At 37.8% G+C, this 22,633-nt stretch overlaps 1 pseudogene; it reads right to left on the reverse strand.

Moving 5' to 3' along the window:
* On the reverse strand, nt 3,743–4,195 carry LOC108637495 (annotated as a pseudogene).

Genomic DNA, 22,633 nt, shown 5'->3' on the forward strand with positions numbered 1-22,633 from the left:
ATTCACATCTGCAAAATGAGGGCTCTATCCCATGTCAGTGCTGGTCACAGAGTAGGCCTTTAATAAACATTGTCAAATGCTTTTATAGATTAAGTGCATTAACCATTGAGTTGGAAGCAGAAATATTCAATTAACACTTTTTTCATCAAAAATGAATCTAGCATGCTGGTTGCAGAATTTTTCCTTTCCTTTCTGTCTAAATCAAGATAAAGCATTGTCTCTTTCCTGGTCTTGGTAAATTTGCCAGTCTTTTACTTGGCCCTCCCCTCACCCTATGATAAAAACTAAATTAATTCAGAGATGATAAGCCCACACCTTGAGAATCTTGGGGTGCCAGTGGCAGGGACTGGAATCCGCCCATGGGAGTGTGTTCATCCCCAGCTCCTTCTCACTTTCCACTTGGCTTTTTGCCCTTCTTTCCCATATGTTGGCTGTTCTTCTCATTTCAAGATCAGAGTTGACCTTTTTTGTAAGGTTAAAAAAAGCGTTAAAAGCCTCTGCCTTTTTACTGTCATACATTATTAGCTTTCTCATCCCATCAAATAAAAAAGCTGCATTCTCCTTTACCCAGTTCTTGTGACTGATGTATTTAAAGAAGGGATTTTTTTTTCCTCCTCCATTTTCCTACAGTTTACAAAAAAGAAAAGAAAAGAAAAGAAAACTAGCATCATGAATTAATTTAACAAACGTGGTGAAATAGCTCTCTATCTCCATACAGAGCCCCCACCCACCCCCTACAATTAAAAATTAATACTGAGTTGGCTTTGAGTCAATTACCCTAAAAATGCCAACATAAACACAAGATTAGAGTAGGATCTCTTTCATTGTCAAGTAGATATAATTTAAATACTTCAGTGTATGTCGATGCATTAAGCAACATACAGATGGCAAAAAAGATATTACCATTGGATAAGACATACTTTTAAACTTTTTATTATGAGATAACTGTTGATTCACATGCAGTTTTGAGAGATAATACGGAGATATCCCATATACCCTTTATCTAATTTTCCACAAATATTTTCAAACAAAGTCATTTTTATTTGTGTGTGTCACTGCATGGTACTTTGATAGGTCCCATGTACTTGCTTTTGTTTGCAATTTGAAAAGAATTTCTTCAGTGTCAATACAGTTTTTGCCTTCTCAGCAGTCAGCTGCTCACAAATATTCGTTTCTTTGTTCTTAGAGAATATTCTTGGAAAAAAGAATATTAAGAACTCTTAATATCAAAACATTTAAAGTATTTATAAATTGAATATTTAAATATTCAATAAAGTACTTTGCCCCCTCTAAAATATCCCTGTTACTTATTATGCAAAGCATATAGAAAGTTCTCAAATATCGCTGTATTACCATTGAGTCTTGCACTGTAGCTTACTGTATGCATGTGCTTACTTGCATGTGTGTGGGTGTGTGTATTCGGTTACTTTAATTTGTAGATTGTAAATTGGGTGTGTATTTAATGTGGTTGTCTCCATTACTTTTATTGTGACATTTATTTTATTGAATTTTCTATAGGCTTAGAACTCTCTCCAAAGATTCAGACCTTTTGAGACCAACAAACTAAATGACACATTTTTCTAAATAAACGGGTTAAAAATCTCTTCAGAATTCTACAGTGTTTTCCATGATTTAATCATAAAACTAAATTATCATGGTGACAGCTTTCCATATCTGGTTCCTCTGAGTCTCTTTAAATTAATTCAACACCATTACAATTCTGGGAAGCTAGAGGCTGTGACTTAAGAGTCCAATTAAAAACATAAAATAATTTAACTATTGATAAAAAGATAATCTTAGGAAGTTCATTTTCATGGGAATTATTAAAAACTTGATATATTCCACATGGGAATAATAATTTTATCTTACCTCAGGTAAGGAAACTAAATGGAAATAAATTAAATTGTAAGTACAACTAAAAAAATGCCACCAAAAATATAATTTTGGATACTTAGACTAGTATTCTTGAGGATTGATGGAAATAATTCATGCTTTTCTTTCTAAGTTCAAAGTGGAAAAACAACCAAACAGTAAGCCTTGACATAACTTTCAGTTCAGTCAGTTCACTCGCTCAGTCGTGTCCGACTCTTTGCGACCCCGTGAATCGCAGCACCCCAGACCTCCAATCACCAGCTCCCGGAGTTCACTCAGACTCACGTCCATAGAGTTGGTGATGCCATCCAGCCATCTTATCCTCTGTCGTCCCCTTCTCCTCCTGCCCCCAGTCCCTCCCAGCATCAGAGTCTTTTCCAATGAGTCAACTCTTCGCATGAGGTGGCCAAAGTACTGGAGTTTCAGCATAACTTTAGCCTTGTGCTAAAGGCTAAACCAAAACCAAAACCACTGAATAGAAACCTCTCAGACTGGAAAAGTCTTCTAGATCAGTGAAAAAACTAGAGATGAATTTATAGACCACTGGAGTTCTTAGTCATATTAATAGTTTAATGTGATAATTTGGTCCAAGTATTAAAAATGATAGCCTCACTAATTGTTGTTGCTTTTGGTGCTATGTCACCTCAGATACTTTTGGGCCTCCGTGGGCTGTAGCTCGCCAGGCTCCTCTCTCTGTCCATGGGATTTCCCAGACAAGAATACTGCAGTGGGTTGCCATTTCCTTCTCCAGGCTATCTTCCCAACTCAGAGACTGAACCCATGTCTTCTGCATTAGCAGGTGGATTCTTTACCACTGAGCCACCAGGGAAACTTAACCGAATTAATTAGATAGACAATAACTCACTTTCAGTTACAACCTTAGTGAAGCACTAGTTGATAATCTTTATTAACTATTTGATAAATTCCTAACTAGTGGGGTTACAGATTTCTGTATTTTGACAGTAGATGTTGTCAGGAAATTGAAACTCTGCTGTTTTCTCTGTTTGACATAGAAAAAACCGACTTTCCTCTGGCTTGTGGCATGAGGACAGAGAAATGGAGAAAAGGAGAAAACAGTCATGGAAAGGCTCCTTGGGCTGAAGGGGAGAACTGTGCCAATGTTTCTTCTATTTAAAAAATATAACTTTTTGAGTATTTCATGAATAAATAGGCTATTTGTCCAAAAATAATGTGTAAACAAAAATAACGACTTGTTCAACATTCACAGTTTAAATTAGACATTGGCAATGACCAAGTTTCTCATTGTGATCAGGAAAAAGAGGGTTTGATAAGCAAATGAATTGCGCCAGCACCTGCAATAAGGCGTGTCTGAGTGATAGTTGCTCAGTCATGCCTGACTCTTTGCAATCCCATGGACTGTAGCCTGTCAGGTTCCTCTGTTCATGGAATTCTCCAGACAAGATTACTGGAGTGGATTGCCATTTCTTTCTCCAGGGGATCTTCCAGACCCAGGGATCCTGCATTGCAGGAGAGTCGTTACCATCTGAGCCACCAGGGAAGCCTACTATTAAAAGACATTTCTAAGTATAAAGACAGATCAACTTAAGTATCAGCAGATACATTCTTGACTTTATCTTATAATCTATAAACAATACATTAGAATATGTAATTAATCCATACACCTTTTCCAAAGGAATACCCAAGACGGAAGTAGCAATAAAGTTACAAATGACAGTCATCAATCAGATGAAATAATTTAGACGAAGCTTTTCTCTCTCGAAGAGATGGAGACTGGGCAAGTGGTCAGGAAGGAAATACAATGTTCTTTTAACTTTGTATGAAAAATAATGTTCAGTTCCACATTGCTGAACATAGTTCTATTTTTGCCAAATAAATCCTCTACTTCAAGTTACTGTCCAAATGCTTTATTAAAACTCCGCTTCTGGCCTTTGTTTTGGAATCTGTTACTTTTGTTGCCACCTCCTGATTGCTGTCCTCTGAAGCTTGTACTTCTTTCCTGCTGTCCCTGACACCTTGATTCCCCTCGTGCTGTCCCCTGAAGCCTTGATTGCCTTCCCGCTGTCCTCGGAAGTTGTGATATCCTTCCTGTGGACCTTCTAGCTCCAGTTGCTCAGTGGCCACAGAAAGCTGCCAGTGCTGTGAATCATGCCACTTTTCCTGTACTTCTGTTACTGATGCTGTAGGGATATAAAAGCAAACACCTTGCTTTCCCTTGAGAAAGACCATTCCCTTCACTTTGGAATCAATATCCTCACCCAGCTGCTCTTTAAGTTCTTTCCAAGCATAACTAATGTTTGGCATTTCAATTGTGCACCACAAGATCATGGTCACAAAGCCCGCTTCTGAGTTGATCAAGGAGCACTGGTCTACTGACGTGGCACCGGAAATGTGGGCCAGGGCTGCTGCCAGGGCTTACACAGCTCCCTTCTCCTCAAAGAGCTTCTCTGCTGATTGCTTGAAGTGACTGGTCACAGTGGGAGGCACAGAGCCCAAGAGCCTGATGGGCTCTTTTATTATCTCTGTTGCAAAAGGAACACCTATTCATTTAAATTTAATTCCCGCTTTTTGCTCCACTTGGACTAACTGATATTCTTCTTTGTGCTGGTAAAAGCAGATGCAAACTCTGGTTCTCCCAGCTCTACCTGTTCGCCCAGAATGATGAATGTAGGATTCATCATCCTTTGGTGGAGAACTTTGAACAACCAGATCAACTTCGGGGATGTCTAACCCATATGCAGCAACACTGGTTCAACCAAAACTCCAAAATCACCATTTCTAAACCTTTCAGGGTGATTTCCCTTTGCTTCTGTGGAATGTCTCCGTGTAACTGGCAAGATGTCTCCTAGTAACTAGATGTGTCTAGCAGCATATATTTCTGAATATTCATTTTAAGCCTCTCCTCATTTTTTACTTTGGCTGTACTGCACTTGGGCACCACCACCCTGATTCACCTCCCATCTTCCTTTTTAATTGTTAGCTCCAAGGCAGCCTGAGTATTAAAGAAACTTATCTAGATTCTGAGGCCTCTTTGAGAGTCCAGGCTGGTGGCACAAGGGTGATGCTCTCAGGTTAACAAAATTACTGGACTTGATCAGACTATCTGTAACAGAGTGTTGTAGAACAGTGGTCAACAACCTGTTTTGGCACCAGGGATGGGTTCACGGAAGACAATTTTTCCATGGACCAGAATGGCAGGGATGGTTTCAAGATGATTTAAGAGCATTACATTTATAGTGCATTTTGTTTCTATTATTACATAGTGCTATATAATGAAATAATTATACAACTGGCCATAATGCAAAATCAGATCATCAGACATTAGTTTCTCATAAGGAGTGTGCAACCTAGATCCCTCACACTTTTAGTTCACAGTAGGATTCACAGTCCTATGAGAATTTAATGCCACTACTGATCTGACAAGAGGAGGAATTCAGGCTATAAATACAGATGAAGCTTCATTAGCTTGCCCACCACTCACCTTCTACTGTGCAACCTGGTTCCTAACAGGCAGTGGACCCCTACCAGTCCATGTCTGAGGATTGGGAACCCTGATTGTAGAAGGAAGTTCTAACAGAAACACAACAAGAAGCCCAGACAGGCAAGCAGTTAGCAGCAGAGAAAGTCACAAACAGTGAAAGGAGAGTCCAAACACTGGTCTAGGGTAGAGGCAGGGTTCCCATAGGTGAACTGGAGTTTCACAAGAATAAAGCTGTATCATTCAGGACCTAGACAGACAGTTGCAATCAATCTTTCAGTACTAAGATGGATGCAGAAGCCTATCAAGTTATATGAGATAAGAATCTCTTATCCCAATGGTGCACCTTAGGATGAATACCTTAGAAAATACTCTAGAAGTCCGGAATGTTGCTCTAGGGCTTTTTGTCTGTTGATTTCAGGGTAAGGTCAGTGGGTAAAGAAGCTGAAACAATAAACGAACTTTCTACCTTAAAATAGGATTGATCTAGAAAGTGGTGCAGAACATCTACCCTTGAGGGGAAGCAGATTTTTGAGTGGAACACAGGATTTGGAAGACAATGATATTTATTAGGGTGGGAGGAGAGTGAGATGAGAGCTGAGGTTTGGGGTTTGCTATGGGAATCCAATAAGGTAGTATTTTAGAGTGCTTTGTCAATTATAAATAATCATTGTAATGAGCATTTATTAATACCTATTGCCCTATTTGGGCTTCCCTGGTGGCTCAGCTGGTAAAGAATCTGCTGCAATGCTGGAGACCTGGGTTTGATCCCTGGGTTGGGAAGATCCCCTGGAGAAGGGAAAGGCTATCCACTCCAGTATTCTGGCCTGGAGTATTCCATGGACCAGTCCATGGGGTTGCAAAGAGTTGGACATGCCCTAATACTTCAACTAACCCTTGTTCCTTAAAGTAATAATTCTAATACACAAAGATGCACATATATTATTGTCAAAGGTACACAAATGATGTCAGTTTAACTTTATCTCATCCTTTCCCCTCCTCACATACTAAGTAGAAAATGCCTTTACACCTTGTTGAAGCTTATGAAATATGAGTTTTCTGCAGTGCCTCAATATTTATTTTAAGGTTTTGCTAATCTTTCTGGAGATTCCCAAAATTGCTTTTAATTCTCAGCACTTTTTTAATTTTTTCATAATGTTCTTTGATTTGTGGGACTTCCCTGGTGGTTCAAAAGATAAAGAATCTTCCTGCAATGCAGGAGACCAGGGTTGATCCCTGGGTCAGAAAGATCCCTTGAAGAAAGGAATGGCAAAACACTCCAGTATTCTTGCCTGGAGAATTCCACGGACAGCGGAACCTGGCAGGCTACAGTCCATGTGTTCGCAAAGAGCCTTAGACGACTGAATAACTAACATTTTCACTTGGATTTGTACCTTTGATAATACTGGGCTATTGCCTGTTTTTGCTTCTCTTCCAAAGTTTGTCTTTTCTGATTCTCTCCCTGCTCCTGCTGCTGTAAAGATTTTGAATCTTTGCCTGTATATTCCTCTCACTTCCTGCTCTCTCTCTGACCCCTTCTTCAGCTCTCACCTTAAAAGCAAATCCCATCCTCTCACTTTTAACAGTGTGTCTTTCACCTCCTTTAGCACTACTTCCTGATCCCAGATAAAACCACAGCCTTTTGTAGAGAATGGTTCCGAAATTCCTTTCCAATAATTGCATGGTTCAGAGAGTTACTTCTCTTCTCTGCAAGCAGGGATATAGCAGAGAGAAAGCTAGGGTTATTGTGATGTTTTGAGTTCCAGAATTCTTAGGGATCTATTTAAAATTGTTATGAATCTTCATACTGGGGTGGGTTGCCATTCCCTTCTCCAGGGAATCTTCCTGACCCAGGAATCAAACCTGGGTATCCTGCATTGCAGGCAGATTCTTAACTGTCCGAGCATTCAGTAAAGCCCCTACAAGAAAGATAGTGCATATACATACATACTATTTTTTCATGTAATTTTAAGTGGTGTACCCCTTAAGCAAAGTATTAATCTACTACTTTTGCCCAAGGGCATTTCTACCTTAGGTTAAGAATTTTCTTATAGGAAAGAAAAAATACTGTGGGCTTTGTAGGTACACCAAGTACAAGTCTTAATTTTGACTGAGTGACTCTAAAATAAACATTTCACTGGACTGAAGTTTCTTATTCTGTAAAATAAGATAAACAATATTTATTTTCTGAGGTGTTGAGAATTAGAGATAATTCAATAATATCATGACATCAAGAAATCCTTCCATAAACATTGTATCATTATTAAAAAAAATTATCCCAACACTTTCTGTGGGACTTTGTTGCTTCACATCAAGATAACAGTATTGAGTGTACAGTGAACTAAATTAATATTATATACAAGAAACTGCTCTGCTGGCACCTTTTTCTCTAGATTTGTGCTGTGTGCTTTTGCTAGCTTTTATTCATCAGCGCATCAATCATCAGTGCCCGTGTGTGTTGGTTATGTAAATAATAAGCAATGTTGACTCCAGTTTGTGAAAAAGTCTTAAGATCTTTCTTGCAAAAATGAAGGAGGATTTCTAAACTGAGTCTAAACAGAGAATTTCTGCATCTAAACTTTGTTCTCTTCACTCCCTTTTTTAAAGATTATTTCTTTGGCTGTGCCAGGTCTTAGTTGCAATATGTGGACTTCTCTCTAGTTGCAGTGCAAAGGCTTAGCTGCCCCATATGGCATGTGGGATCTTAGTTCTCTGACCAGGGATCAAATCCATGAACCCTGCATTGGAAAGCAAATTCTTAACCACTGGACCACCAGGGAAGTCCCTAGGCTTTTACGTCTTAATTAAGATGTGGAGCATGACTTTGACCTTTGTTTAATGGAAGGTCATAATTGTTAAGCATACAGGTTTATTCTCTGACAGACCTATGTTGATATTCTGTCTTGGAAACTTATTGTTATGCACTTAACCAAATCACCAAACCCCTCAGAGGCTCAATGTCCTTAGCTATAAAGTGTGGGGATCATCTCTAAACTGCAAGATTGTTGTAGGATTTAAGTAGAGGTACTAACTTATGTGGTGTGCTAGCCAAATGACTGGCACATGCTAGTTGCTCAATAAACGATGATTATAATTACTGTATCTGCATCACCTTAACTCCAATAACTGACATAGTTTCACAATGATGTAGGTTGCAGGGTTTTATTTTATTTTTAAATGAGTAGCTCAGGTATGGGCTGCCCTGCATCTATTAATTGATAAATGCCATTAAAAACAAGAAAACTAATTATGTCAATTAAATGATCAGTTGCTAACAAAGGATCTAATCAGGCATGCTTTCCAGATATTTTCTGACAGTAATCTAGGGCTAAAGCATTTCAACTAGAAGGATTCATTTTTTTTTTCCAAGTCCTATATCAAGAATAGGTACTACACAGAGAAAACTCAAAATTAATTTTAAATAAATTCTGTACAAGTGTTTCTAGAGCAGATCTAAAATTTTAGAGGAACTAAAAATCATCTTGATGAAAGTGAAAAAGCAGAGTGAAAAAGTTGGCTTAAAGCTCAACATTCAGAAAACTAAGACCATGGCATCTGGTCCCATCACTTTATGGGAAATAGATGGGGAAGCAGGGGAAACAGTGTCAGACTTTATTTTGGGGGGCTCCAAAATCACTGCAGATGGTGATTGCAGCCATGAAATTAAAAGGCGCTTACTCCTTAGAAGGAAAGTTATGACCAACCTAGATAGCATATTCAAAAGCAGAGACATTACTTTGCCAACAAAGGTCCGTCTAGTCAAGGCTATGGTTTTTCCAGTGAGCATGTCTGGATGTGAGAGTTGGACTGTGAAGAAAGCTGAGCTCCGAAGAATTGATACTTTTGAACTGTGGTGTTGGAGAAGACTCTTGAGAGTCCCTTGGGCTGCAAGGAGATCCAACCAGTCCATCCTAAAGCAGATCAGTCCTGGGTGTTCATTGGAAGGACTGATGCTGGAGCTGAAACTCCAATACTTTGGCCACCTCATGGGAAGAGTTGACTCATTGGAAAAGACCCTGAAGCTGGGAGGGATTGGGAGCAGGAGGAGAAGGGGACGACAGAGGATGAGATGGCTGGATGGCATCACCGACTCGATGGACGTGAGTTTGGGTAAACTCCAGGAGTTGGTGGTGGACAGGGAGGCCTGGCATGCTGTGATTCATGGGGTCGCAAAGAGTCGGACACGACTGAGCGACTTCACTTCAGGTAGCATGGAGTTTAGGATGTTGGGTCAACACTATTGTGATTGCTCTTCCTGAATGCTCATGTGATCTTGTTTAGTCACTAAGTCATGTTTCACTCTTTGCGACCCCATGGGCTCTAGACCACCAGGCTCCCCTGTCCATGGGATTTCCCAGGCAAGCATACTGGAGTGGGTTGCCATTTCTTTCTCCAAGTGATCTTTCTTGACCCAGGAATTGAACCTGTGGCTCCTGCATTGCAGGCAGATTCTTTACTGCCGAGCCATTGTTCAGTTCAGTTCAGTTCAGTCGCTCAGTCGTGTCTGACTCTTTGTGACCCCATGAATCACAGCACGCCAGGCCTCCCTGTCCATCACCAACTCCCAGAGTTTACCCAAACTCACGTCCATTGAGTCAGTGATGCCATCTAGCCATCTCATCCTCTGTCGTCCCCTTCTCCTCCTGCCCCCAATCCCTCCCAGCATCAGGGTCTTTTCCAATGAGTCAACTCTTCCCATGAGGTGGCCAAAGTATTGGAGTTTCAGCTCCAGCATCAGTCCTTCCAATGAACACCCAGGACTGATCTGCTTTAGGATGGACTGGTTGGATCTCCTTGCAGCCCAAGGGACTCTCAAGAGTCTTCTCCAACACCACAGTTCAAAAGTATCAATTCTTCGGAGCTCAGCTTTCTTCACAGTCCAACTCTCACATCCAGACATGACCACTGGAAAAGCCATAGCCTTGACTAGACGGACCTTTGTTGGCAAAGTAATGTCTCTGCTTTTGAATACGCAATCTAGGTTGATCATAATGCATTAATGAAGGTATAGTGAATAGAAGAAGGGAAGTGATAGTTATGGTCTGTGAAGCACTGTAAGCTTTTACTTTAGTATTATATTCAATTCTGTGTGCCACACTTTAAAATAGATAATGCCAAACAGGGAAAGAATCCAGGGCAAAAGAAAAGAATAGTGAAGAAAATGTACCATAAGGGGAAAAGCTGAAAAGTTTGGGAACATTTAGACTGGAAAAAAAAAAAAACCTGAGGAAAAACATGTGAGTCTTTCAAACATTTAAAGTACTATCAGGTGAGAAAAAAAACGTAGATTCATTCTGCATTGTTTTGAGGGAGAACCAATCAAAGACTGAATGTTACAGGAAGGTATATTTCTGCACAATGTAAAATAATAAAATAAAAAAGAACTTTCTTAAAATCAAAGTTTTCCAAAGGGAAAATATGTTTTCTTGGAATACAATGAAGTCATCACTTTAGATGTACACTTTGGTTGGCATATTGGCAAGGACCTTCAGGAATCAGAGACTGATGTTCTTTTATTTGTCCATAGTCTATAAGGGCATCAAATTCTAGGATATGCTAGCATTCAGAAATTACAACTGTAAATACAGTAATGAATTCTTCCTGGTTTATGTATGTGGTTTTATGATAGCCTTTTACTTTTTAAATTTCACTCTTTGAAATATCAGTAACAAAGTGATTGTGGTAGAGTCTAAACTGATCAGACCTACAATTCAAAGTGCTATATTCAAACTCTAGCTATTTTGTTTATTTATTGGTTAATTTCACTTAGAGTCTTCCTTGGTGGCTCAAATGGTAAAGAAGCTGCCTGTAATAAGGGAGACCTGGCTTCAACTCTTATGTCAGGAAGATTCCTTGGAGAAAGGAATGACAACCCACTCCAGTATTCTTGCCTGGAGAATCCCATGGACAGAGAAGCCTGGCAGGCTACAGTCCATGGGGTCACAAAGAGTTGGACAGAACTGAGCAACTTTCACTCTCAATTTCACTTAACTTTAATTTACACACTAACATGAAAGTAGCTGCTTGGTTAAGGAGGCTATGAAAATTTTTTTTTGAGGGAAGCAAGCTAAAAAATGTTTTTAAGGCACAGAGAAAGTTATTAAGGTTTATACAGATTAGTGAATTCTCAAAAACTGGTTGGTGCATACCAGATTTTTAGGATGGCATATTGAGGTTCTAGAAACTTGTAAAAGTACTCCAGGTTTTTCTGATATTCCAACTGGTTTGTAGCCAAATAACCCTATCCTCCAACTTATAAGTAATTGATTCTTTTAATATTCCCAGTATCTGTCATAATTATTTTTGAACTCAAAAGTTCTAGCCTGGGAATGTATTGGTTTTATGACAATTTGCAAGATATGAAGCATCAAAGCTAGAGCAAGAGCATGGTTACATTTTCAGATTCAGAGCCACAAGGGAGCTTTAAATATACGGAAGATGGTAGAACACTAACTAATAGCCAGCCGTTACCATCCTGGAGACTTTTATAGTAATATGCAACTTTGTATACCAGTCTTTTATACTTTACGACTTTACCTCTATTAGAATCTTTTTTACTGGTCTTGAGAAAACAGATTTAAAGAATTAAATTCACTTTATCAGTGATCCAAACTAACTAAAATAAAGGATATTTTGCATGATTTTGTTTCAGATATGTAACATTGACAGTTTGGCTGGACAGTGCTTTGCGATGAAGAGCCTTTGACTTGGAGTTAGAAAGCTTGAGTCTGAGTCCTTGTCTGTTGGCATCTTTGGATAAACCCTTTAGTGTTCTTGAGTCCTGTTCTCTAGCCTGTGGTAATAATTCCCGTGTCACCACCTCATAGTTTTGTTCTAAGGATCAACATAGAAGAGGCTATACTTAGTGGAGGGGACTACAGGTAGATGCATACACATATGGCATTTCTTTTTATTCCTCAGATATTCTTCAAGGGAGTTATTAATTTGCACTCCCCCACCAGAATAAATGCTGAGGTTCAGAAATCTAAATAACTTATCAAAGGTCACAAGCAATAACACACTCAACTTTGAATGCTACTTTATTAATCTCAAGTGTCAAGACTTTTCCACAGCTCCAAAATGAAGCAATGTGTGCCAGAAATTGCAAACAGTGTTAGTCACTCAGTGATGTCCAACTCTTAGAGACCCCATGGAATGTAGCCCACCAGGCTCCTCTATCCATGGAATTTTCCAGGCAAGAATGCTGGAGTGAATTGCCATTCCCTTCTCCAAAGGATCTTCCCCCTCCAGGGATTGAATCCAGGTCTCCCAAATTGCAGGTGATTCTTTACACTCTGAGCCGCCATGGTTTTTGCAAATAGCAAAGGATTTGTTTATTCCAGGAAAAGCAAAATGTTATCCTAGAAAGGAGACTTATTCATAGTATAATACTTAGCTTGAAGTGAATGAAATTGATATAATTATAATAATGAAAACCCTTGCTACTTATTCGACTAAAAATAGGTATATTGGGAGGATGGGATTTTAGAGGATAATGACCAAAATGAATAAACCAAGAAGCAATAGTAGTAACATATAATTTAAAATTCATAGTTAATTCTTGTTGAAAAAATATTTTTAAAAGTGTTTATTGAATTTGTTACAATGTTGCTTCTGTATTATGTTTTGTTTTTTTGGCCATGAGGAATGTAGGATCTCAGCTTACCCACCAGGGACCAAACCCACAACCACTGCAGCGGGGTGCAAAGTCTTAACCACTGGACCACCAGGGAAATTCCATAGTTAATTCTTAAAAGAATCAGCTAAAACTGGAAAATGGAAGTAAGCAGCTATAATAGGAGTGGAGAGCAAAGGAATAGGCACTATTGGTTTCTATTTTAAGTCTTTTAGTGCTCCATGATTGTTAAATTGTGCTCATGTGTTACATAGATAAGCAAACAAGATGAAAAATAGAGGAAACATTGAAGAATTTAATAAGGCCACTTTGCAGGTATGCTGCAATTTATGTGAGGGTTTTGGGAGCTTTATGAATTGATCTTGCTCTTGATGTTTTCATATTATGACAGTTTTTAATATTTGGTAGCCATTAAGGTTTTTTTTTTTTTTTTTGAAGTGAGGAGTTATGTCCCAGAGTAGAGTATGCTTATGTTTGCTAAGTTTAAAAAGCTGAATTCTTAAGTCTGTGGCCAGTGTTTAATTATTGAGTATCATTAAAAAAAAAAAAAGCATGTTTTATTTGCTGCTACAGAGTTTGGGGTTAAGGTAAAAAGTCAGAGCAGGATGAATGTGGAAACCTAGAGTAGGGCTGCAAGAAACTTTGGGTTATGATGTATCTGGAAATATTCCCGTAATCTTACTTCCTTCAATTAAGGTTCCCAACTTCACTGGGTATTCCTGGAGTTTAGGTACAACTAATGATGAAATGATGAGTGAATTCCTTGAGGGCTGAAGTTATATGACCAGGAAAAGACAAGCCTTTCCTGAATCATGATATGAATGTGACAGGTAACGTACCAGGTCTTATGCCTGACCATACTTACAAAGCATGGGGAAAAAAGGTATCTTTAGCTGAAGGCATCTCTCTATTTTTAGTTGACAGATTGATAAAATGAAAATATGTGACAATGAAGTTTATATTTCCTAACTTTTACAGAGGTTTTTCTCCATATATAAGTGTTACCTATATATAATCGTGCCCATACATATGTATGATATATTTATATATACACTTACATTTTAAAAAGGAATATGTAAAAAGTTATAACTGATTTTTTAAGCTAACATACTAAAGTTGTGTATCTAACTACATATTGCCCTTTGGAAGGATAGTTTCTTGGAAAGCTTTATACTTGTCCTAATATTCTCCCTAAATTTAGAAGTCAATTTTTTTCAAAAAATTTCTCCTTTGATTATACCTTTTACCAAGCACCATTAAAGACAGATTTTGGAGAATCAGTGTTTCCTGGGAACAGCCCAAGGAATGTGGAATGAAGTCTTAGGAAGGTGAGTGAGTAACCTGAGTCACAGGGTTATGAGTTTGATGATCAAAGGTAAGATTACATTTCTTGTTGGTCAAGCTAAAAATCCCCTAAGGAAATCCAGAAGCCTTTAAAAATGTTTGCATCATTAGGGGATGTCTTGAGTCTTGAAAGCTGATCTTCTTCAGTTGCAAATTGTAATTTTGCTAAGCACAGCATAAAATAAAATTCATTTTATAGTCACACCCTACACATGAATGCAGAAATATTGGCAAGAAATAAATGTTACCAATATGAAAGATGAGTTAAAGAGAGAAATAGATAAGTTAGGAGACAGGCAGAAAGGGAAAATTAGGCTGACAGCATGCAGTGAGCCCTTCTGGACTCTTTTGCCAACAGCTCTGGAGGACCTCCTAAGAAATCAAGATGACACAGAGTTAAGAGAGGGTGAAAGAGCCTGCTTGAAGACCTTGTCTGCCTTCTTTGATCCACCTATTCCTGAAGAGACAGATCCCTGGACTTTACAATTGGGTGAGCCCACTAAAGCACATTTTTGTATGATAATGATGGTGATTGGTGGTCATAGCAGAGGAAGAGGAGAAGGAGAGAGAAAGCAAGGAGGATTAGGATAAATAAGAATAAATGAAAAGCCAGTATCTGGGCTTCCCTGGTGGTTCAGTGGTTAGGAATCCCCCTCGCAGCATGAGGGATGCTGGTTTGATCTCTATTCAATCCCTGTTCTGGGAGGATCCCACATGTGTTGGGGAAGCTGCAACTGCTGAGCCCTCACACCTAGAGCCAGTGCTGCACAACCGGAGGAGCTACCACAGGGAGAAGCCTGTGTACCCCAGCTAGAGAGTAGCCCCCGTTCTTGGCAGCTAGAGAAAGCCCAGTGCAGCAGCGAAGACTTAGCATAGCCAAAGAATGAAAAGAAAAGGCAGAATCTACCCAGGGGAAATTAATGATACCTTTGAGAAGGATGAGAAAGTTGGGAAAGCCAAGTTTGAGGAATTGGAGAAATGATTTATCCAATGTTTTCAAAGGTTTCATTTTAAGAGGAAGAATTTTTTTCAAAGAGCTTGCGTTGGTTACTTATGCTTCTGCTTCCAGTGTTACCTGAATTCAAAAAGTTGCAAACTGACTCAGTCAGTTGAGTTCAGTTCAGTAGCTCAGTCTTGTCCGACTCTGGGACCCCATGAATCGCAGCACACCAGGCCTCTCTGTCCATCACCAACTCCTGGAGTTCACTCAAACTCATGCCCATCGAGTCGGTGATGGCATCCAGCCATCTCATCCTCTGCTGTCCCCTTCTCTTCCTGCCCCCAATCCTCCCAGCATCAGGGTCTTTTCCAATGAGTCAACTCTTCACATGAGGTGGCCAAAGTACTGAAGTTTCAGCTTCAGCATCAAACTAGTCTCTGCCTTAAAGAAGTTTGCTGTTTAACATCAAACATATATTTTACGTTTCCACACTCCTTTTAAAATGCACAGTCTTATTAAGTTTCATTTTCTAGATGGGAAATCTGAGGATGAGTGAATTTAAGCTTGCTCAGTCAGTTCCATAGGTAGGATTTGACCCTGTTCTTCTTGATTTCAGAATTTAAATCCTGAACAACTGTTACAAGTATAATTTCCAGACTTCTTTTTTTTTAATGTAAGCTTAATTATGTATTTTCCATACTTATTGTAATGTAAAATACACTAGAGGACAAACCTAAAGCAGTTTTTAAGACTATTAATTTCAACTTAAAAAACTTGATAAAACTAATAATGAGCTATTCATAATGTTTTGAAATGAAAAAACTTAATGTTTCATATTTATTTATAAACCCCAAACTCATAGTACTTATAATTATCATCAGCAAAATATTTCTGTAAATAAGACATTCTATCAATACAAGTTTAAGATGAATAGCTAGGAATTATATCAGAAAAGTCTGTATCCCTTCAAGACACTCTAAATACTATGTATTGTTCCTGATCTGTGTACCAAATGAAATCTTAATGTTATTGCTTTTGCTTATCACTTTTACCCATAGCATCTCTTTCAACTAAGCTAATAGTACTATCTGCATGGTGCTCTCTACTTATTAAACACTTGAATTATTAAAGTCTTTATCTTTCTCAGTACCACTGGTGGCAATGTCAGTGCTAATCTTTCTTTATCCCAGGAAATATTTACCACTTCTTTTGCTTTCCTAAAACAAAAACCATTTTGCACAGAATGAGTTAGGTAGAATGCATAACATGTCAAGAAGTAGGTTAAGGGTTCTATACCCACTCTTATGGGCAGATCTTACTTTCATGCATAACCTGGATGAAAGATCTCAGAATCATGGAACTGTACAGCTAGAAGAAAACTGATGGATCATCCTTTCTATATTAGACTAACACAGGAAGCCCTTCTTTAGCAATCTTGAAATGAGTTCAGCAAGAACATTTGGAATTGGAAACTCTTTTCTTTCAAATAGAAGCATAATGTTTAAAGATTAATATTTATTTGCATATATTTTTTATGTGATTGGAAATCAGTTTCACTGATGCTTAACTTTTTGTAATAATAAGCTAAACTGAAAAAGAAGTGAAGTTGCTCAGTCGTGTGCGACTCTGTGAGATTCCATGGACTTTAGGGTACCCAGGCTCCTCTGTCCGTGGAATTTTCCAGGCAAAAGCACAGGAGTGGGTTGTCATTTCCTTCTCCAGGGGCTCTTCATGACCCGGGGATTGAACTCAGGTGTCCCACATTGCAGGCAGACACTTTACCCTCTGAGCCGTCAGAGAAGCCCAAACTAAAAAAAGGGACTGCAATAGTCTTTTTGCCTTTTTTCTTCTAGGGAAGATATTTTTAAAGAGATATTAATTATAGCTGGAGAAAAATCTTAAAAATTGTTCAAAGCAACTATTGGGAATTTCACCTGCTCATCACCTTCATCATAATCATCTTAAAGTCATAAATTTTATATTTCTAAGACCAATGGCATGCTATTTTAGAACTATACCCAAATGCTGGATTTTAAAAAGTGCTAAGGGTCTACCCAATCCGATCTTTCATGGTAAAGTTGTCAGAATTTCAGAGCTTTGTTACATGTTTAATGAATTCTCTCACATGGTGTATAAACTTTTTCACCCTTTTAACAAGACATCACAGATATTATGAAGTTGACATGATCTGTTAAGAATTAACATAGCAATTTTACATACTTTTGAAATTTCAAGCATAGTCTAATTATTAAGCAAGTAAAAAAAAATCCTGAAGATTATGCAAAAATTATCCCTAAATCTGAAAAGGGAGATTCTTAAGTATTATTTCAATGTGCTAGTTTTCATTTCCATAAGCCTGAAGAAAAGCATTGTCATTGTCCACTAATTGGTGGATGTTTTCGTTGACCTGAGTAGTGGGCTACAAAATGAATTAGCTGTTCTGTGAACTTTCCAAGGTGGTTTTAAGATAAGTGTGGATCATTTGAACGATCAGGGAATTATAGGTACCTTTTTTGTTCACTTCACGTGTGTGTGTGCTTGAATAAGAAGTAGCAGCTTCAAGATGCAATGGGAAAAGGTGGGAATGATAAAGCTAATTGGATCAAAGTGACAACCGATCAGGATCATAGTCTCCTGTAAGCATTTTTGCTCTGAATAATCTGGCCTGTCTGTCTGATGACTAGCTATTTTTACACGCTTTGCCTCTGGTATAATATGTCACTTCAGTCATGTCCAGCCTTGTGACCCTATGGTCTATAGACAACCAGGTTCCTTAGTCCACGGGATTCTCCAGGCAAGAACACTGGAGTGGGTTGCCATGCCCTTCTCCGGTGGATCTTTTCAACCCAGGGATTGAACCATGTGTCTTATGTCTCCTGCATTGCCAGGAAGGTTTTTGCTCCTAGACCCAGGCAGATTTACCACACAACAGGCTCTAGCTTTGCCTCAAAATACTGACTGCTTCAGCCATGGTAGTTTCGTGAGCACTGAGAGGTTTTGTGGGACACTGAGCTTGCAGTTCTAAAACTGGGATTGGTCTGGAAAACTGGGAGAGTTGTCATCCTAGATAGGGACACCATCAGAGGCCAAGCACATTGGCTGCCTTTTTATGGTACTGTGGCAGATCTGATGTTCTGAATTACATAATTTCAGTGGCAGTCAATGCTTTATTTTATTGAAAAATATATTAGCTCACATTAAGAATAAATGAGTACATTCCCGAAGAAGTTGTGATACATACGTACAATGGGATACTACTTAGCCATAAAAAGGAATACATTTGAGTCATTTCTAATGAGGTGGATGAACCTAGAGCCTATTATACAAAGTAAAGTAAATCAGAAAGAGGAGAAATAAATATATTAATGCATATATATATGGAATCTAGAAAGATGGTACTGATGAACCTATTCACAGGGCAGCAATGGAGATGCAAACATAGAGAACAGACTTATGGACAAGGGCAGGGGAGAGGAAAGAGAGGGTGAGATGAATGGAGAGAGCAGCATGGAAACATATACACTAACATATGTAAATAGATAGACAATGAACATTTGTTGTGTTCTCAGGGGACTCCAATAGGGGCTCTACAACAACCTAGAGGAGTAGAAAAGGTGGGAGGTGGGAGGCAGATTCAAGAGGGAGGGGACATATGCACACTTAAAGCTGATTCATGTTGATGCATGACAAATCAAATCAACATTATAAAGCCATCATCGATCAATTAAAAATAACTACATATAATTATTTTAAAAAAAAGAATGAATGAGTACATTTTCTATCTAAAAGGAGACAGAAAAGGGAGAAGTGGAGGAAGAATCTGTGTTTCACCTAGCAATCTTTCTTCCCTTGGAAAACTGGGGGATTATGAGGCAGCAGTCATTATTCTATTTTCCTGATACAGAGCTGGACTAAACAAATAAGGCTCAGGGTAGGTTGCGAATCCACTAAAATTGCAGAGCAGACCCAACACATTTAACAGCATCGTGAAGTGCACGTCCAATCTCAATTATCCCATTCCCAGCCCAATATTCTAGTTTCTGCTCTGGCAGGCAGCCTGTAAGTAAACAAAAGGATGCACTTGTCATAGGTGAGAAAAATAAAACATAAAAACTTTCCTAATAGAGGGTTTTTGTTTTCTTCCCTCTTTTAAATAGATACTTTATTTGATTTTAATGGTCCTGTCTTGGATCCAGCAGGCAAACCTTTCTTACTGATGGGGTCTCTCCTTAACTGGTGTCTCTGTCATCAGCCTGACCTTGTAGCTTTCTCTAGTGCCATTATACCCTGGGCGCTGGCTTATTTTCATACAGCAGCTCCCTCGGCTTGATCCCACTTCATCTACTTCACGGACACAGACATTTGTTGGGCTTATTAGCTCAGCAGGAGCCTTATCATATTTTGTATCTGAGGCTGTTGGAGATGTCAGGAGATGGAAATGCTGTGTAGCTTTTTATCCTCCTTTCTCTCACTTTCTCCTCGAGTCCAACCCTGCATTTGGATTCAGCGCTCTCTTACTACTAGCTGCTGAGATCACTTTAAATATGTCGAGCTTTGCCATCTGTACCAATAACACGGCAAAGGCTTAGCCATGATTAGGCTGTCAAGATTTATTAAGTTAAAAAGTATCAAAGTTTCTAGCTGCAACCCCAGACCTTTTAAGAGTCTACCTTCTTTGGAATCCCTTCCCCCCTTCCTCTCTAACGTTAGAGTCACCGTGCTTTGCTTGACCTTGACCAACATCTGCACCCAGGGAACACTAATGAATTTGGGCCAATTCATCTCCAAACTCCAAATTTAATCAAGCTGACATGCTGGGGAAAGCAGACTATAATTAACTTCTAGCATTTTAGGTAATCTGTAAATTTTCATGAATTTTATCTGATAGGTCATGCTTAATATATGAGTTTTCTTTAAAAGACACACTGTTAAACAAATACATGCATATTTAGTAGCTAATTTTCAATATTAAAGATTATGTGTATATGTGTCTTTAATTGTGGAAACAGTGAAATTAAATATAACAGTCTTTACTGTGTCATAAAACCCCACACAAACTTCGAAGCTGTTGGAGATTTATTTCATTGTTTTTTTGTTTTGGAAGTAAGTGACCATTGTAATCATTTTAATAAATTTACACGTTAATGATTGTGCTGATGGTAAATAAGTTCTAAAAGCCTATACTTAATCACTCTATTAGAGAATGGGAGTACCATTCCTGTAAAATGATTTTTTTTGGTTGTTACCTAAACAGGAAAATCTCTAATTGGACAGAAACTCCCCATATCCCCAGATGAATTGAACAGTTTCTATGTACTCATTTGTAAATGTCATTGATTATTGTCAGCTCAAATCATAATCCAATTTGTCCTTAATAAACCTATAAACAATATCTGTGCAAGTTTGTTAGAAAAAGTAAGCCTGCCTGTGTCACTAAGCTGAATGAATCTTTGAAAAGGTTGTCCTTACTTCATTTCTAACCTTCCTATGCTGGTGTTGTGTTTGAAATCGAGAACCAGTAGCATATAAAACAAAATCTTCAGTTTCCAAGGTTCTCTTTATTGCCAAAAAAAGTATAACAACATTATTTTAGTGTTATTTAATGTTACATTTCCTATAAGCAAATGCAAAATTTGTGTGCTTTATTATGAATGAGAGATGGTAAGTACTTAAGTATTTAAACATATCTGGTGTTATGATCAATAAAAAGAAAAATTTGGGCAAGCTTTCCAATGACTGGTTTGAAAAAATAAAGGAAATTAAAACTGAACTGAATTCAAGGAAAATGTTTATAAATATCCTATTCTTCAGTGAAGAAATTTCCAATGTGCACTTTAAAAACTCCATTAATCTCACACTTTAAAGCATGATACACATAAAGGCCAATCTCCCATGTTTATACTGGTTGAGTAGAGTTAAAATTTTAATTCAATATTTGCATGCAATTTATTATAACATCGACTGAAATGCATTCCATCCTTAGTAATGTGTGCTTTTAACATGGTGGAAAACTTTTAGAACTTACCTGAGAACCATAACATGTATAACTATTAACTTTGTATGACAAAATTTGGGTCATTTGAAAATATTTGGAAGAAATACAAGTTTAAATGTTGCTAATTAGATAACATATATCCCAATAAAAATTGTCTTTGAAAAAGATATTTTTTGGAGATAAAACTAACTATGACTTTAATAAAAAGCTGTTTTTTTAAAAATATAGTTTTAGCAGCCACTAAGTTCCTCTCAATTTTATTTTCAAGGGTCAACATTTGTTATCTTTTAAAATATATTATTTTTCTTTAGTTTTAAAAAAAATGTATGCCAAAAAATTGAAGTTCTTATCTATCATTCATCCTTAAATCTTTAATGAATTTCTTTAATCAAGATCCAAGTAATCAAACTTTATCTTGTGTCAGTGGATAGCAAATAACAATTAAAAAACTATCATGCAATTCACTCTGTTCCTTTTAACTAGTTATGTTGTTACTATAGAAATAAAAATTCCCTTTATTGAATGTTCTTCTTCATATAAAAAGCTCCAGGTAATTGCATTTACTAACTGTATGTGAGAAATTGAAAAATGAGACACCAAATTTTGACAAACTGACAAACCTTCCTTCCAACTGAATAATCAATTTGTGCTGTATTAATAATACAAATTGGTTCATAAAATCACATTGTTCTATTAAAGGTACACAAGAATACAAGTGATAGAAATGGTGTAAAGAAGGCAAAGCTGAGAGACGGAGGGCTTTTTGTGTTCATTTGTTTTTATTTGGTTTCCTTAACCTTTTACGTTTTGGTTTTAAAGCCCTGGTTTGGGATAAAAATATAAAAATTGTGTGTAGGATGAAAATTCAGTGTTATATGGCATCAATATTCTGGTTGAATTTTAAAGAATTTCATATTTATATGGTCTGCAGGTGCTATGCTAATGTCATTATTTTTGCTTAATTGGTGAATAACCCGAAGATACATAAAAAAATTAATAAGATGTTCCAGGTCTAATGTAAACAGTAGACGTGTGCTTTCCAGAAATTTTCATATGTAGAAAAATGTCTTACTTGGGTTTGTATTTGTTTAATATTCACTGAGGAGCCATATACAACTGGCTTAGAAACACTGATAGGGAATCCCCTATGGTGTTTTTGTTAATATAGTTAGAATTTTCTTTTTTGTGTGTGGGTGCCATTTACCTGGGATGATCCAAATGATCTGAATGAGTATTATTAAGACAAAGTAATGGAGCAAAAATCTTTGTTATTTTCATGTTAACAGTAATGTCAATAGGTCTTTGTGTAGTACATTAGAGTTAAGAGCGCTTTATGTCACATGACTGTCCTCGTTTGACCCTCACTAAAATCTCGTAAAATGGTAAAAG

This window comes from Capra hircus, chromosome 14 (assembly GCF_001704415.2).
Source record: "Capra hircus breed San Clemente chromosome 14, ASM170441v1, whole genome shotgun sequence".
Lineage (NCBI taxonomy): Eukaryota > Metazoa > Chordata > Mammalia > Artiodactyla > Bovidae > Capra > Capra hircus.